This window comes from Hypanus sabinus, chromosome X1 (assembly GCF_030144855.1).
Source record: "Hypanus sabinus isolate sHypSab1 chromosome X1, sHypSab1.hap1, whole genome shotgun sequence".
NCBI lineage: Eukaryota > Metazoa > Chordata > Chondrichthyes > Myliobatiformes > Dasyatidae > Hypanus > Hypanus sabinus.
The window spans coordinates 68,235,113-68,252,236 of record NC_082738.1 but is presented as its reverse complement, the minus strand read 5'-3'; the positions used below and the strand labels follow the sequence as shown (position 1 = coordinate 68,252,236).

The 17,124-nt window shown below is 42.0% G+C and overlaps 1 protein-coding gene across 8 annotated transcripts in view; it reads right to left on the bottom strand.

The window, feature by feature from the left end:
* LOC132384983 (SRC kinase signaling inhibitor 1-like) overlaps positions 1-17,124 on the bottom strand; it is a 498,151-nt gene that overhangs the window by 284,277 nt on the left and 196,750 nt on the right. The gene's annotated exons all lie outside the window — the stretch shown is intronic.

Genomic DNA, 17,124 nt, shown 5'->3' with positions numbered 1-17,124 from the left:
GGCCCTAAGTCTAATGACCTGGCACTGCCCCCGGTTGAGGCTAATGGGTTGACACTTTCCCTTCTAAGCACAGGCTGAAGTATGCGATAGCCACCAGTAGAGGCTCTATTCCTTATAGTTGCAATGATGCTGGGCAAGCTCTTGGGGCACTGAAGTGCACTTTCCACGGCTGCAGGAAGTGATTGCAACACAAGATAGATCAATGTACAGTTTTCTTAGACAAACACAGTGTCCCTTTACATAAGATTCCTCTATTTTCTCTTGAAGTTCTGCTGTGACATCCAACTGAACAAAAAACACAAGGGACTCACGAGACACTCATGAGGGACTCGCAAGCTCCACCTCCTTTCCATGACTGTCAAAGTGAAGGCAACTTTTTGCTAATTAATCCCCTCTTTATTTGGAATCCTGAAACCTTTTAGTTTTGTGGATTCGAACAAGTTTCTCAAATTCCCCAGTCTTGCGTCTGAGTACAAACCCCTCCGTTGGTCGGAGCTGACCACAGATGTTGTGCCCCAGCTGCCTACGTGATACGCAAGCCAGGAGAGCAAGCTGTTGTGCACGTAGCAAGCTCTCCTCTCTACGCAGCTGATGAATCCAAAGGAACAGCAGAGACCGATACAGTTTGGCACCAGCGGTGTCGCAGGAGTTGCCAGTCAGCGTTGAACAACATAGGACTGCTTTAGGAATCTGAGTATGTTAACTTCAAACTAAATGTTCAGTATTACTTTACAAATAAACACATTACATTAATAAACTTTGGTCAGGAGTCACAAACGATCTGACTGGATTGGATCTGATCTTGTCTTCACCCTACGTTCTCATTAACAAACAGCAACATCAGTAAGACTGAAGCACAAACTTGTTGTGTTGAGGTGAGTGATGTGATAATTTCACTCACCTCAACACTGAGTTGATTCCACAACCTACAGATTCATGCAACTCATGTTCCCAATGTTATTGCTCTATTCATCATCAGAGAGCTAGACCACGCTCTCTTCTCGCTGCTGTTATCAGGAAGCTGGTACACGAGCCCCAGGACTCACATCACCAGGTTCAGGAACAGTTATTACCCCTCAACCATCAGGAAGGAGGTACAGGAGCCTCAGGACCCACACCACCAGGTTCAGGAACAGTTATTACCCCTCAACCATCAGGCTCTTGAACCAAAGGGAATAACTTCACTTGCCCCATCATTCAAATGTTCCCACAACCAATAGACTCACTTTCAAGGACTCTTCATCTTACATTCTTGATATTTATTATTAATGTTTCTTTCTTTTTTTGAATTGACTTTATTTCTTATATCCTTCACATACATAAGTAAAAATCTTTACATCTCCAACTAAATATGCAATGTGCAATCATAGTAATTTATAATCATTTATAACAAGTAGAACAGTCAATGTAATATAGAGTACACTCAAATCAGCGAGAGTTCATCAGTCTGATGGCCTGGTGGAAGAAGCTGTCCCTGAGTCTGTTGGTCCTGGCTTTTATGCTGCGCTACCATTTCCTGGATGGTAGCAGCTGGAATAGATTGTGGTTGGGGTGACTCGGGTCCCCACTGATCCCACGGGCCCTTTTTACACACCTGTCCTTGGAAATGTATTTTCACAGTTTTGTATTTGCACAGTTTGTTGTCTTCTGGTGCAGCCTTTCACTGATTCTGTTATGGTTCTTAGACTATAGATTAATTATGTCCACAAGAAACTGAATCTGAGGGCTGTATATGGTGACATACATGTACTTCGACAATAAATTTACTTTGAACTCTATTATTTTGTTTGCACAATTTGTCCTCTTTTGTACAATGTTGTTTGTCAGTCTTAATGTATAGATTTTTTCATACATGCTATTGTATTTCTTTGATTTCACTTGGTATGGAGATAACACACTCCTGCTAATATAGCAGGTACACTCAGTCCACTGTTCCCCAGTGTTATTGACTGGTTGAACAGCTCTCTAGTCTGGTTTGTCATAATTTACACTTTGGTTGGATAGTTTACAGTTAGAAAGTTCAGTGCCCCAGGGTGAACATGGTGTACTTGCTGTGGTTGGTTCCTGTCCTTGTAAATATAATCTTTTCAGCCACAGCTCAGTGAATCACAGAACTATAGATTCTGGATTGGCAACACTCTCACGTCAGTCAGAAGTGGGAGTGAGCCTTGCTTTATTCAGAGTGAATTCCTAACAGACAACACTCATATCAGTCAGAAGTAGGAGAGATTACGTTCATTTGCACAAGTTGGCAAACTGCTGTGGCCTTGTTCTGGCACCATGGCTCCAGGGCAACATCCATGCACCATCAATCTACAGGGCATGACAGAAGACACTTAGGGTCTTCAGCTATAATTATTATTTTTAATATTTTTGTAACTGTATGTCTTTCTGCTATCATAATTATATGTGCTATGTTTGACTGCTGGTGCTGTGCTTTGTACATTAACCCCCAGAGGAATGCTGTTTGCTTTGCCTGTATTTATGTGTATGGTTGAACCTCACCAATATCAATGATCCCTCTCATCTGTCCGACAATCTCTTTGACCCCCTACTATCAGGCAAGAGGTACTATAGCATTAGGACAAGAACTTCCTTTCTTTAATGTTTCCTATTTTTCTTTTCAAGGTGGCTGGGGTTCTACTGAGATCCTGACCTTCAACGGCATTCAAACTTCATTTTAATATATACAGCAGTTGAGTTCCTGCCGGCCAGCCATTTCCCGACATTCTCCAGGCGCAGCTTGGAGTCTCCGGGTAGCAACCAGTTCTAGGCCAGTGTTGCTGACTGAGGCGTCACAGAAGAAACATCAGATGGATGTATGGACAGAGGTCTCTGCAGTCGAGTGATCGTACTCACTCTCTGGTGATGAGAGTTTGCTGCTGATTCTTGAGTTGGAGAATCTCGGAACAAAAAGCACACAGCAGCTTGTAACATCGTACCAGCAAATGTTAGTCTCTCCTTTCGCTGTCATATGGATGACATCTCACTGTCTCTGTGAGAGAGGAGAGCATGTGGCATGTTGAACTGTCGGGTAAACAACAGCTCTTGTTGACGGCAGATCATGGTCACTCTGGGTGCTTCGTTTGGTGGGCAGTGGACACTGGTGATTTTTTGCTGAAATGGAGTGGGGGGAAGGTTGATACGTAATGATTGCGCAGTGGGCGGGGGAGCTTTGGTGTCCTAACCACCACCCAGGACATGCTCTCTTCTCACTACTGCCACAGTAAGAAAGTACAGGAACCTTAGGACTCACACCGCCAGGTTCAGGAACAATTATTACCCCTCAACCATCTCTTGAACCAGAGGTGATAACTTCACATGCCCCATTACTGAACTATTCCCACAACCTATGGACTCACTTTCAAAGTCCCTTCATCTCATGTTCCAAATGTTTATTGCTCATTTATTTATTATTATGACTTCCTTAAGTCATAATACTTAAATGATACTTAAAGGGTTGATGGTGAATACGCAATAGCAAGCATTTAAAGATCGCATGGATGAACTACAACAATTGTTCATCCCAGTTTGGCAAAAGAATAAACCAGGGAAGGTAGTGCACCCATGGCTGACAAGGGAAATTAGGGATAGTATCAAGTCCAAAGAAGAAACATATAAATTAGCAAAAAAAAGTGGCACACCTGAGGACTGGGAGAAATTCAGAGACTAGCAGAGGAGGACAAAGGGCTTAATTAGGAAAGGGAAAAAAGATTATGAGAGAAAGCTGGCAGGGAACATAAAAACTGACTGTAAAAGCTTTTATAGATACGTGAAAAGAAAAAGATTGGTCAAGACAAATGTAGGTCCTTTACAGTCAGAAACAGGTGAATTGATCATAGGGAACAAAGACATGGCAGACCAATTGAATAACTACTTTGGTTCTGTCTTCACTAAGGAGGACATAAATAATCTTCCGGAAATAGTAGGGGACCGAGGGTCTAGTGAGATGGAGGAACTGAGAGAAATACATGTTAGTAGGGAAGTGGTGTTAGGTAGATTGAAGGGATTAAAGGCAGATAAATCCCCAGGGCCAGATGGTCTGCATCCCAGAGCGCCCCTTAAGGAAGTAGCCCAAGAAATAGTGGATGCATTAGTGATAATTTTTCAAAACTCCTCAGATTCTGGATTAGTTCCTGAGGATTGGAGGGTGGCTAATGTAACCCCACTTTTTAAAAAAGGAGGGAGAGAAAAACCGGGGAATTATAGACCGGTTAGTCTGACATCGGTGGTGGGGAAATGCTAGAGTCGGTTATCAAAGATGTGATAACAGCACATTTGGAAAGAGGTGAAATCATCGGACAAAGTCAGCATGGATTTGTGAAAGGAAAATCATGTCTGATGAATCTTATAGAATTTTTTGAAGATGTAACTAGTAGAGTGGATAGGGGAGAGCCAGTGGATGTGGTATATTTAGATTTTCAAAAGGCTTTTGACAAGGTCCCACACAGGAGATTAGTGTGCAAACTTAAAGCACACGGTATTAGGGGTATGGTATTGATGTGGATAGAGAATTGGTTGGCAGACAGGAAGCAAAGAGTGGGAGTAAACAGGACCTTTTCAGAATGGCAGGCAGTGACTAGTGGGGTACCGCAAGGCTCAGTGCTGGGACCCCAGTTGTTTACAATATATATTAATAATTTAGATGAGGGAATTAAATGCAGCATCTCCAAGTTTGCAGATGACACGAAGCTAGGCGGCGGTGTTAGCTGTGAGGAGGATGCTAAGCGGATGCAGGGTGACTTGGATAGGTTAGGTGAGTGGGCAAGTTCATGGCAGATGTAATTTAATGTGTATAAATGTGAGATTATCCACTGTGGCTGCAAGAACAGGAAAACAGATTATTATCTGAATGGTGGCCAATTAGGAAAAGGGGAGATGCAACGAGACCTGGGTGTCATCGTACACCAGTCATTGAAAGTGGGCATGCAGGTACAGCAGGCGGTGAAAAAGGCAAATGGTATGTTGGCATTCATAGCAAAAGGATTTGAGTACAGTAGCAGGGAGGTTCTACTGCAGTTGTACAAGGCCTTGGTAAGACCGCACCTAGAGTATTGTGTGCAGTTTTGGTCCCCTAATCTGAGGAAAGACATTCTTGCCACAGAGGGAGTACAGAGAAGGTTCACCAGATTGATTCCTGGGATGGCAGGACTTTCATATGAAGAAAGACTGGATAGACTAGGCTTATACTCACTGGAATTTAGAAGATTGAGGGGGGATCTTATTGAAACGTATAAAATTCTAAAGGGATTGGACAGGCTAGATGCAGGAAGATTGTCTCCAATGTTGGGGAAGTCCATAACGAGGGGTCACAGTTTAAGGATAAAGGTTAAGCCTTTTAGGACCAAGATGAGGAAAAACTTCTTCACACAGAGAGTGGTGAATCTGTGGAATTCTCTGCCACAGGAAACAGTTGAGGCCAGTTCATTGGCTATATTTTAGATATGGCCCTTGTGGCTAAAGGGATCAGGGGGTATGGAGAGAAAGCAGGTACAGGGTTCAGCCATGATCATACTGAATGGCGGTGCAGGCTTGAAGGGCCGAATGGCCTACCTGCACCTATTTTCTATGTTTCTATCTATGTTTCCTTCTTGTATTTGCAGTTTGTTGTTTTTTGCACTAATTGAATGCCCAAGTTGATACGGTTGTTCATATTATGGTTATTATTCCATTATGGATTTATTGAGTATGCCTGCAAGAAAATGAATCTCAGGGTTGTATATGGTGACATCTGTACTTTTGACATCAAATTTATTTTGAACTTTGAGTCTCTCACCATAAAAAAGTGCATTCTTTATTTTAGATATCTAGTATCTGCAGTTTTTTTTACATTTTCTGTAACATTCTGACTAATTACATCTTTCAGTCATTCACACACTCATGGGTATGTCACATGACCCTTTCAGATCACGATCACGAGGAAAGGCTGACTGCAGCAACAGATAGCTTAGACCAGCAGCTTATAAACACTTTTAGGATGCTGGATCAAATAGCTGGGACAGTTGGGTAATGCGCAGTAAAAGCAAGTAGTGTTAAAGTGATCTCTTGAGCTACTTTCAGAAGTCCTTTGACAAAGTGTTCTACATGAAAGGCCAGAGGGAGTTCACAAGAATAATTCTGGGAATGAACAGGTCAATGTATGAAGAGCATTTGATAGCTCTGGGCCTGTATTCACTGGGACGTACAAGAACAAGAGGGTGGGCAATCTCATTGAAACCTATTGAATATTGAAAGGTCTAGATACAGTAGACATGGAGAGGATGTTTTCTATAGTGAGGGAGTCTAGAACCAGAGGGTACAGCATCAGAATAGCAGGACATCTGTTTTAGAACAGAGCTGAGGAGGAATTTATTTAGCCTGAAGGTGGTGAATCTTCAGAATTCATTGGCTGTGGCCCCAAGTCATTGGGTCTACTTAAAGCAGAGGTTGACAGCTTCTTGATTACTCAGGGCATTAAAAGTTACAGGGAGAAGACCGGAGAATGGGATTGAGAGAGATTGAATGGGATTCAGCCATAATAAAATGGAAGAGCAGCCATGATGGGTCAAATGGTCTATTTCTGCTCCTATATCTTATGAGACTGCTAAGATAAGAGCCCATAGTATTACAGCAAAAGGTATCTAACATAGATAGAAGATTACCTGACTGGCAGGAAGCAAAGAGTGGGAATAAAAGGAGACTTTCCTTTTCTGGTTGGCTGTCGGTGACTAGTGGAATTCTATAGGGGTCTGTGTTGGGACCACTCACTGCTTTTTACATTTATGTTAATACTTTGGTGATGGAATTGATGGCTTCATGGCCAGGATTGAGGACAATACAAAGCTCAGCAGATGGGCAGGTAGTGTTGAGGAAACGGAATCTGCAAAAGCACTTGCACAGATTAGGAGAATGAGTAAGGAGGTAGCTGGTGGAGGTGTATGGTCAAGCACTTTGGTAGAAGGAATAAAGGTGTAAACTATTTTCTAAACGGAGCGATTCAGAAGTGGAGGTGCAAAGGGAGCTGGGATCCTAGTGCAGGACTCTCTTAAGGTTAACTTGCAAGTTGAGTTGGTGATGAGAGGACAATTTTAGAGGACTCGAATATAAGAGCAAGGATGTAATGCTAAAGGTTTTGGTTACAGAGCACTCAGTAGTTTTGGGCCCCTTATCTAAAAAAGGACGTGCTGGCATTGGAGAGAGTCCAGAGGAAGTCAACAAGAATAATTCCAGGAATAAAAAGGTTAATGTTTGAGGAGCATCTAATGTCTCTGGGTTTGAATTCACTGGAGTTTAGTAGAATGAGGGGTGATCTCATAGAAACTTAACAAGTATTGAAAGGCCAAGATAGAGTGGATGTGGAGAAGATGTTTCCAGTAGTGGGGGGTGGGGGGGAGAGAACAGGAGTCCAGGACCAGAATAGGAGGTCCCTTTAGAACATGAATGAGGAGGAATTTCTTTAGCTGGAGTGTGGGTGAATCAATGAAATTCACTGCCTCAGACACCTGTAGAGGTCAAGTCATTGAATACATTGAAAGTGGAGGTTGATAGGTTCTTGATTAGTCAGGGCATCAAAGGTTACAGGGAGAAGGCAAGAGAATGGGTTTGAGAGGGATAATAAATCAGCTGTAATTGAATGTTGGGACAAACTCAAAGGGCTGAATGGTTTAATTCTGCTCCACTGTTTTATGGTTGTGATCTGCTTTAATCATTGAAGTGGCATTTTTTTACTGCATCATCTACCCTGTTATATTTTAAACCTTTCTCAGAAGATGACACAGATGGTTGGGGGGGAGGGGGAAAGAGATGGAAATCAGATTTACTTCTGTGATGAGAGTAGAACACACTGCCTGACTGTGCAGTGGAAACAAATTCAATTGTTATGTTTGCAAGAGAAGTGGATATTGGCTGATGAAATGAACTGTGGGTGCCTTTTGACCTATACAGAGGATTTATAGTGAGAACAACTTGCTTCTCAAGGCCAAACAAAATACCCTCAGAATCCCATATCACATTCCCTGAAAGCCAGACCTTGGTCATGAGGAACCACTGGTTGATAAGATTAAGGTCAATCCTGAAGGCATATTAAGAGGAAAGAATACCCAGAGAAAAAATAGGAACAACAGGGCAATGTGTGTGCATAGCAGAAGGAATAGTTGAAGACCTAAATGAACATTTTCCATTGGTATTCAGAAAGGAAATGGACTTTGTTGTTGGAGAATTCAGAGAAGGGTGGGTAAAAATTCAGAAGATTAGATTAGAATAGGATGGGAATACAGCTCAATGGTAGAGCATTTGTCTGAAGATCCTGTATTTCAGGCCAAATTACATTCCAAACATTGGGAACAAAGTACCTTTTGGTTGCTGAGACTAGGTAGAATAATAGTTCAGCAAGGACTAGATGGGTGAATGGCCTTTTTCTGTACTGTAGTGTGTTTTTCTGTACTGTAGTGTGTTAATTGTCACATGTACCTCAAAACATACAGTGAAATGTGTTATTTTTGCATCAGCAAAGAATGAACACAGCTCAGGCATTGTGCTGGGGGCAGCCCACAAATGTCACTTCACTTCTGACACCAACATAGCATTCCACCAAGGCACAAGAGACTGCAGATGCTGGAATCTGGAGCAACAGCCTGCCAGAGGAACTTAGCAGGTTGAGCAGCATCTGTGGGAGGAAATGGATGGTTGATGATTCAGGTCGAAACCCTGAATCAGTCCTGACCACAAGGCTTAAACATGTAGAAATTCTCTGGACCAGATGAGATTTATCCCAGGCTGCTGCGAGAGGCAAGAGAAGAGACTGCTAGTGTGCTGGCAGAGATTGTTAGTGGCAGATTCCTGTCCGACCAATGATTGATTTCCTTGAAGGGGTAACTAAGTGTATTGATAAGGGCAGTGTAGCAGATGTGAATTATAAGACTTTGTAAAGGATTTCTCAACATCCCACATGGAAAACTGGTTTATATGATTAGGGCCCATGGGATTTAAGGCAAGTTGGCGAAATTGGATCCAAAATGCGCGATTCTGCACAGATGCTGGATATGCAGAGCAGCACACAAAATACTGGAAGAACTCAGCAGATTTATAGCCAAAGTTTCAGGCCAAGAGCCATTATCACAAATGGAAAGGATGGGGGAAGAAGCCAAAAACTGGATCAAAAGAAAAAAAATCGCCTGGGTGACAACAGAGAGTGGGGATCGTAAAGTAGAGGCAAGCAGATAGTAATACCTATAACCAGTGTTTGGTAACAAGGATCAGCGCTGGGCCCTTTGTTACTTGCAATATTTGTGAATTACTTGGACATGCATGCAGGAGGTAAGATCAACAAGTATGCAGACAACATGAAGATTGGCAGAGTTATTCCTAGCAGGGAAGGCAGTCTGCGGCTGCAGAGAGAGATTCATAATTTTGTGAAATGGGGGGGGGGGGGGGGGGAGGGCAGAAGGAGAATGGCAGATGGTGCTTAATCCAAGCCAATACAAGATGATACTCTTTGGAAGCGCTAATGAGACTAGGACATAGATTTGAGTACAAGAGCAGGGAGATTCTACTGCAGTTGTACAAGGCCTTGGTGAGACCGCACCTAGAATATTGTGTGCAGTTTTGGTCCCTTAATCTGAGGAAAGACATTCTTGCCAGAGAGGGAGTACAGAGAAGGTTCACTAGATTGATTCCTGGGATGGCAGGACTTTCATATGAAGAAAGACTGGATCGACTAGGCTTATACTCACTGGAATTTAGAAGATTGAGGGGGGATCTTATTGAAACGTATAAAATTCTAAAGGGACTGGACAGGCTAAATGCAGGAAGATTGTTTCCGATGTTGGGGAAGTCCAGAACGAGGGGTCACAGTTTAAGGATGAAGGGGAAGCCTTTTAGGATCGAGATGAGGAAAAACTTCTTCACACAGAGAGTGGTGAATCTGTGGAATTCTCTGCCACAGAAAACAGTTGAGGCCGGTTCATTGGCTATATTTAAGAGGAAGTTAGATATGGCCCTTGTGGCTAAAGGGATCGGGGGTATGGAGAGAAAGCAGGTACAGGGTTCTGAGTTGGATGATCAGCCATGATCATACTGAATGGTGGTGCAGGCTCAAAGGGCTGAATGGCCTTCTGCACCTATTTTCTATGTTTCTAGACTACAAATAACAGTCTTCGGACATTGAAGGACCTCAGTACAAGTCCATAAATCCTTGAAGGTGGCAAAATGGGGTAGACAATACAGAAAGGGAGCTCATAGGATAATGACTTACATTAATCAGTGGAAAATCAGAGTATGGGGGCTATGCTCCAACTTTGGTGAGACAGAGTTCAATGTTCAAAGTAAATATGTCACAGTATGTCCTGAGATTAGTGTTCTTGCAGGCATTCACAGTAGAACAAAGAAATACAATATAATCAATGAAAAACTGCACAAACAAAAACTGACTAAAAACCAATGTGCGCAAATACAAAAAACAAGGTCTGATTAATTAATAAATACTGAAAACACAAATTGTAGAGTCCTCGATAGTGAGACCACAGATTGTGGAATCAGTTCAGTGCTGAGGTGAGTGAAGTTATTCATGCTGGTTTTGGAGCCTGATGATTGAAGGGTAACATTTGTTGCTCACTCTGGTGGTATGGGACCTAATCATCAGCTGGACCAGACATCAGGTGGAGTTCTATGTACATTCCTGGCCTCCGAGGTATGGGAAGGATTTGATAGTGGTGGAGAGGAGATTCATCAGGATGCTGCCAGGGATGAAGCAATTCAGCTTTGGGAGACTGAAGAAACTGGTCTGTTCTCCCCAGACTGAAGCAGGTTAAGAGTGGACACGATGGCTCTGGGCCTGTACTCGCTGGAGTTTAGACGAATGAGGGGGAACCTCATTGAAACTTATCAAATATTGAAAGGCCTAGATAGAGTGGATGTAGAGAGGTTGCCAACTGTGAAACGGGGCACAGTCTCAGAATACAGAGATAAAACAGAGATTGGGGGGGGGGGGGGGGGGGGGAGTTGCTTTGGCCAGAAGGTGCTGAGTCTGTGGAATTCATTGTCAAAGATGGCTGTGGAGGTAAAGTCATTGAGTATATGTAAAGCAGAGGTTGATAGGTTCTTGATCAGTAAAGGGGTCAAAGATTACTGGAAGAAAGCCAGAGAGTGGGGTTAAGAAAGATAACAAATCAGCCATGATGAAATGGTGGATCAGACTCGATGGGCTGAATGGCCTAATTCTGCTCTTATGTCTTATGGTCTTATGGGCTGCCTGAGAAAGTGGTTGAGGCTGGGTCACTCTCACCATTTAACATGTGTCTCAATAAACACTTGAAATCAGAGACTCATGGACTGACTGCTGGGCAATAGGGTGAATTTAGGAGGTATATCTACTAGGCCATGGGAAAAATAGGACCAAATAGCCTGTTTCCATGCCGTACTATTCTCTGGAGCTTCCAGAAGTAACCATCCAGGGATACTCCACATCATATGTTTCCAAAGACACTCCACTAACTTCGTATGTAGGACACTGAGCTCTGAATTCCCTCCCTTAATCTTTCCACCTCTTCACTCTCCTCCTGAAAACATACCTCTGTGCCAAGTCTTTTGTTTCCATACCTCATGTGGCTCTGCGCCAAATTGATCCTTATCCAAAAGTGTTTCAATGCAGTTGGTTGGTTATGTTACAGCATTAGAAGTACCGGGGGACAGGGACAATTTAAATACAAAAGATTCTGCAGATGCTGGAAATCCAGGGCAACGCACACAAAATGCTGGAAGAACTCAGCAGGTCAGGCAGCATCTATGAAGGGGGATAAATGGTTGGTGGTTTGGGTTGAGACCCTTCATCAGGACTCTCTTAATATTCCATTGACAAGGAGTTCCGAGTCTCAGATTTTATCCTGGCATCTTTCCAGCAACTTGCTCTAAAATTCTCCCTCAATACAGGAAGATTTTTAATAAAAGCTTTGCTTTAAAGTAATAACACTGCTGAAGATAATTAGTTGGGAGTATACACTATCACCAGTTGAAAGAAATAATTGTAGGATTTATTGCATTTGAATTTCAAATACATTTATCTTAAAAAAAAATTAAAACCACGTTTGCCAGTTTTGCTTATATATTCAGACTGGAGACCTTTCCAGCCATTTAAACACTTCTGGCTCCTTGCTAAACCCAATCTGAACCAAACTGCACTCTACCCTGTGACAAACCTTCCTTCAATCAGTCAGATTTTAACAGGTTTCAGAGAATCTGACTGGTGCTTTCCCTGAAAATGCTCGCATCCCAAGCAATCTCAGAACTTCAGGTTGCTTAGACCATTTGCTGGTAACGAACGCTATGATGAGTGGAGTTCCATGAAAGTTTACATGTAAAGACTATAAAACATAACAGAATTAGACCATTCAGTCCATCAAGTCTGATCCACGATTCCATCATGGCTGATTTATTATCCCTCTCAACCTCATTCTCCAGCCTTCTCCCCCATAACCTTTGATGGATTTACCAATTAGGCACCTATGAATCTCTGCTTTAAATACACTGAATGACCTGGTCTCCACAGTCATCTGTGACAGTGAATTCCACAGATTCACCACCCTCTGGCTAAAGAAATTCTTCATCTCTGTTCTAAAGGGACTTCCTTGTCTGCCCAGTGATCTGGATGGAACTACAACCAATGACCAGTAGCTGAACAGAGATTCAACTCACTGGGGATCGCTGTTCTGATCACCACAATGTGAGAAGCTTGGCTTAGGAGAGAGTTAGGGATGTTTCAAAGTCAGGGTTATAAAAGTAATTTTAGTAATCTGGTGGTGAGGGGAAGGCACGAGAGACTGCAAGGGAAGACAGAAGGGAAGGGCAAAAGAGAGAAAAACTGGTACGGAGAATTGATAGAAAAGAAAACAATAGAGAGGGAAAGAAGGGACACAGAGGGGGAAAGGACAAAACTGAAGAGACAAGATAGGAAGGAGCTTATGCCTCCATCCCTTCAAGGACCCGTCCCATCCATCCTACAATCTCTCTGGCCTCCTACCGTCAGAATACAAGAAGGGCTGTCAGTGTGAACCAACTGACTACTAATCAGAAGAAAGAGTACAGAGCTTATCAACACACCTGGAGCTTATGCAGAGAGCACCACCCACCCCAATATGATACACAAGATAATAAGCACAGCCTCAAAATATAAACCCAAAAAAGATCAGGTCAAGTCTTGGTACAGTTTAATAACGAGCTGAATGAAACGCTGGTCATTTCCTTACACAGGTGAGGGACCATGGGATTGTATGTGGATAATAGTGGGGAAGATGGTATAACATGATACACTGCTCCAGGAGTGTGTATGATTGCACAACTGTTCATGTGTGGAGTCCCGACAGGGTTTGGGATAAAATAAGCACCACAGTATCACACACAAATTGTATTTTCAGAACTGCCCAAATACAACAAAAATCAAAAGGACTATTAACATACAGTAGTGTCATACAGCGCAGAAACAGGCCCTTCAGCCCATCTAGTCCATGGCAAACCATTTAAACTGCCTACTCCCATTGACCTGTACCCGGACCATAGCCCTCAATACCCCTCGCATCCATGTACCTAACCAAACTTCTCTTAAATGTTGAAATCAAACTTGCATGCACCACTTGCACTGGCAGCTCATTCCACACTCACCACCCTCTGAGTGAAGATTCCCCTCATGTTCCCCATAAACATTTCACCTTTCACCCTTAACCCATGACTGCTAGCTGTAGTCTCACCCAACCTCAGTGGAAAAAGTTTGCTTGTATTCACCCTATCTATACCCCTCAATTTTATATATCTCTATGAAATTTCCTCTCAATCTTCTACATTCCAAGGAATAGACTCCTAACTCATTCAATCTTTCCTTAACACTCCAGTCCTGGTAACATAATTGTAAATTTGCTCTGTACTCTTTCAACCTTATTTACATCTTCCCCTTAGATAGGTGACCAAAACTGCACACAATACTCCAAATTGGGCCTCAACAATGACTTGTACAACTTCAACATAACATCCCATCTCCTGTACTCAATACTTTGATTTATGAAGGCCAATGCACAAAAAGCTTTATTTATGACCTTATCTACATGTGCCACCACTTTCAATGAATTATAAACCTGCACACCCAGATCCCTTGGTTCTACCACATTCCTCAGTGCTCTACAGTTCACTGTGTCTTAGGCACCCAGGATTCAGATGGTATGGCCGTGATCTGAACTTCATCGAGACTGTCTGGGATTACCTGGAGAGACAGAAGCAAGCAAGACAGCCAAAGTCTGCAGAACAACTGTGGCAAGTTCTCCAAGATGCTCAGAACAACCTACCGGCCAATTTTCTTATAAAACTGCCCAACAGTGTATCTGAGTATTGATGCAGTTTTAAAGGCAAAAAGTGGTCACACCAAACATTGATTTAATTTAGTTTTTTTTTACCATTTACTGGTCTTTATAGTAATTATTTTGAAATTTAGAAATATAATTAGAAACTTTCCATTTCATTTTTGAAACATCTTCACTTCAGAATTTCTTTTAAATGGGTGCCCAAGATCTGCACAGTACTGCAAGTCATGAAATTTGTTGTATACAGCAGTACAGTGCAATAAACGTTATGATAAATTACAATAAATATAAAAAAATAAGCAATGCAAAAGGACAGCAAAATACAGAGGGTAGTGTTCTGGGTTTATTATCCGTTCAGAAATCTCATGGCAGAGGGGAAGAAGCTGTTTCTAAACTAACGTTGTCTATGGCCAACTTTGTGAATGGTACATATTGCTTCTCAGAATCAGATTTATTATCAATGACATATATCATGAAATTTACTGAGTTACAATACAAAATATAAATAATTAATAATTAGTGCCAAAAGAACTCAAAATAGTGAGGTAGTCTTTATGAACAGTTCAGAAATCTGATGAAGTGGAAGAAGCTGTTCCTAAAATTAAAGTTGTCTATGGTTAAATTTATAAGAAAACCATTTGCGTTTGGAAAAATAAAATCGTACTTTTCAGACTTAGTATTTTTGTTGGAAGAAAGGGTACTTATTTTGGCTTAATAATTGGAAACAGCAGTCACGAGATAAGACTTGGAATACAGTGAACTCCCCTGTGTAGATGTGAATGGCAATGTTCACCAAGAGATGAGGACCTAAATCTCAAAAGGACTATCCATTTTGTTCCCCAATAACTTTTCAAAACACCACTCATAACTAATTCTGGATTAGTTCAGAAAGCAGTCCAAACTTCAGTCAGCCACACTGATGGTTGTTTAAACCAGGCTGCGTACTGGCCAGTGGCTGTACTCCAGGCAATGTCAAAGTCAACATGTGTTAGAAGTCTCTCCAAGGAGCTTCACACAACTAAGGTTAGCAGATCACAGTCCAGCACCAGTCATCTTCAATTTTCCATCCCACTAAATTCTCTTATCTGGATAAACTTCTAAATCTGGACAACATCCCTGTCAATGCCCTCTGCAACTGTTATATTGGGCTGCAAGATTTATTTCTCTTGTAGCTTAACTTTCCTATGCTTGCATTTTTATATAAACAGCTATGTACAGTATATGTACTTGTTAAGTGAATTTTCTAGTAATTACCATAAGTTACAAGAACAGAATTCGGCCATTTGGCCCATTGAGTCTTCACCATTCCATTGGGGCCAATTTATTACCCCTCAACCTTCTTCTTTCTTGCTTCTGCCTTCTTCCCATAACCTTTGATGACCTGACCAATCAAAATAATGGTACAATTGCCTATATTTCTGAGAAACTTCTTAACTTCTGTGACAGGTGTCACATGACTTAAATCGGGCTTTCTTATTGTTTACCTGTTATCAATGGAATTTGTCTCTTTTCTGGTATCAGAAAAATGCATAACTTTTTAATCTGCTCCTCTCCTTCTCTCATTGCTTACCCTTCTCTGCTTTTGTAACATTTAATAAAATGTCTGCAAGGAACAGATTTTATGCCTCGTTCTTGACTTCCAAAGAATATTTGGATCACAAAAGGATCTGGACCCAACAACACCTTTCTTTAATGTGGTGACCAGAGTTGGCAATACCACTCACACTCTGGCTGTTGCAAATCTTCCTGTTCTTCCAGTTCTTGTACTCTGTGTGGTGGTGGCTGTCCGACAACAACAGGAAATCTGAGTGGGAGAGTTTTTAAAGTGGAAAAGCCATTGCACTGGGGCAGTTCCACTCTCTCCACCTCAGAAGTCTGGATCCAGTGGTATGAACAAGCGTCACAAACTGGGGTCTGCCTCGGTTGTAGTGAATGACCACGTCGCCTTCTGTGTCTCGTCATGCCCTTCGCTCTCCGCAGAGCATTGAAGTGCTGCCTTCCTGGCCATTGGATCTCCCCCGGAGCTGACTTATTCTTATAGTCTATGTTTTAGCTAATAAAAGAAAAGATTCTGTGTATTTTTTACTTAAGGATCTGTGGATGTATATTCCCAAGTTCTTTCATTCCACATCACTGGGTATCCTGGCAAATTGTATGTCAATTTGGTTTGCTGTACCTCCCAAATGCATTACATCACATTTCTCAAGATTAAATCCCATTTGCCAGTTGTACACCCAACTAACCAGACCATTAGTATCTTCCTACAGTCTCAGACTTTCCTCTAAAATTTTGTACTACCGACAAACATCTTTAAGAGTTATTAAATTATATTAGCTTTATTTATCATGAGTACCTGTATATTGAAGCATACAAAGAAATGCGTAATTTACATCAAAAACCAACAGTCCGAGGACGTACTGGGGCAGCCCACAAGTACCGCCATGCTTCCAGTGCCAATGTAGCATGCCCACTACGCACTAACCCTAACCCGTATGTCTTTGGAACATGGGAGGAAACCTATGGAGTCACAGGGAAAACATACAAACTCCTTACAGGCAGTGGCAGAATTTCAATGTACATGTGCCAAATAAAGCTAATCTATCTTTAGCCAAATAAAAAAATTTGCTGGAGGCACTCAGCAGGTCAAAGAAGGCAGTGGGCAGCTGATGCTTCAACTTCATCTTCACCTGATATAACCAGTGTCCATTCCTCTCCACGGGGTCTTCAGAATTCAATCTGATCTGCAGGTTAATGCAAGACGATGACATAGGAGCAAATTAGGCCATTCAGCCCATCAAATCTCCTC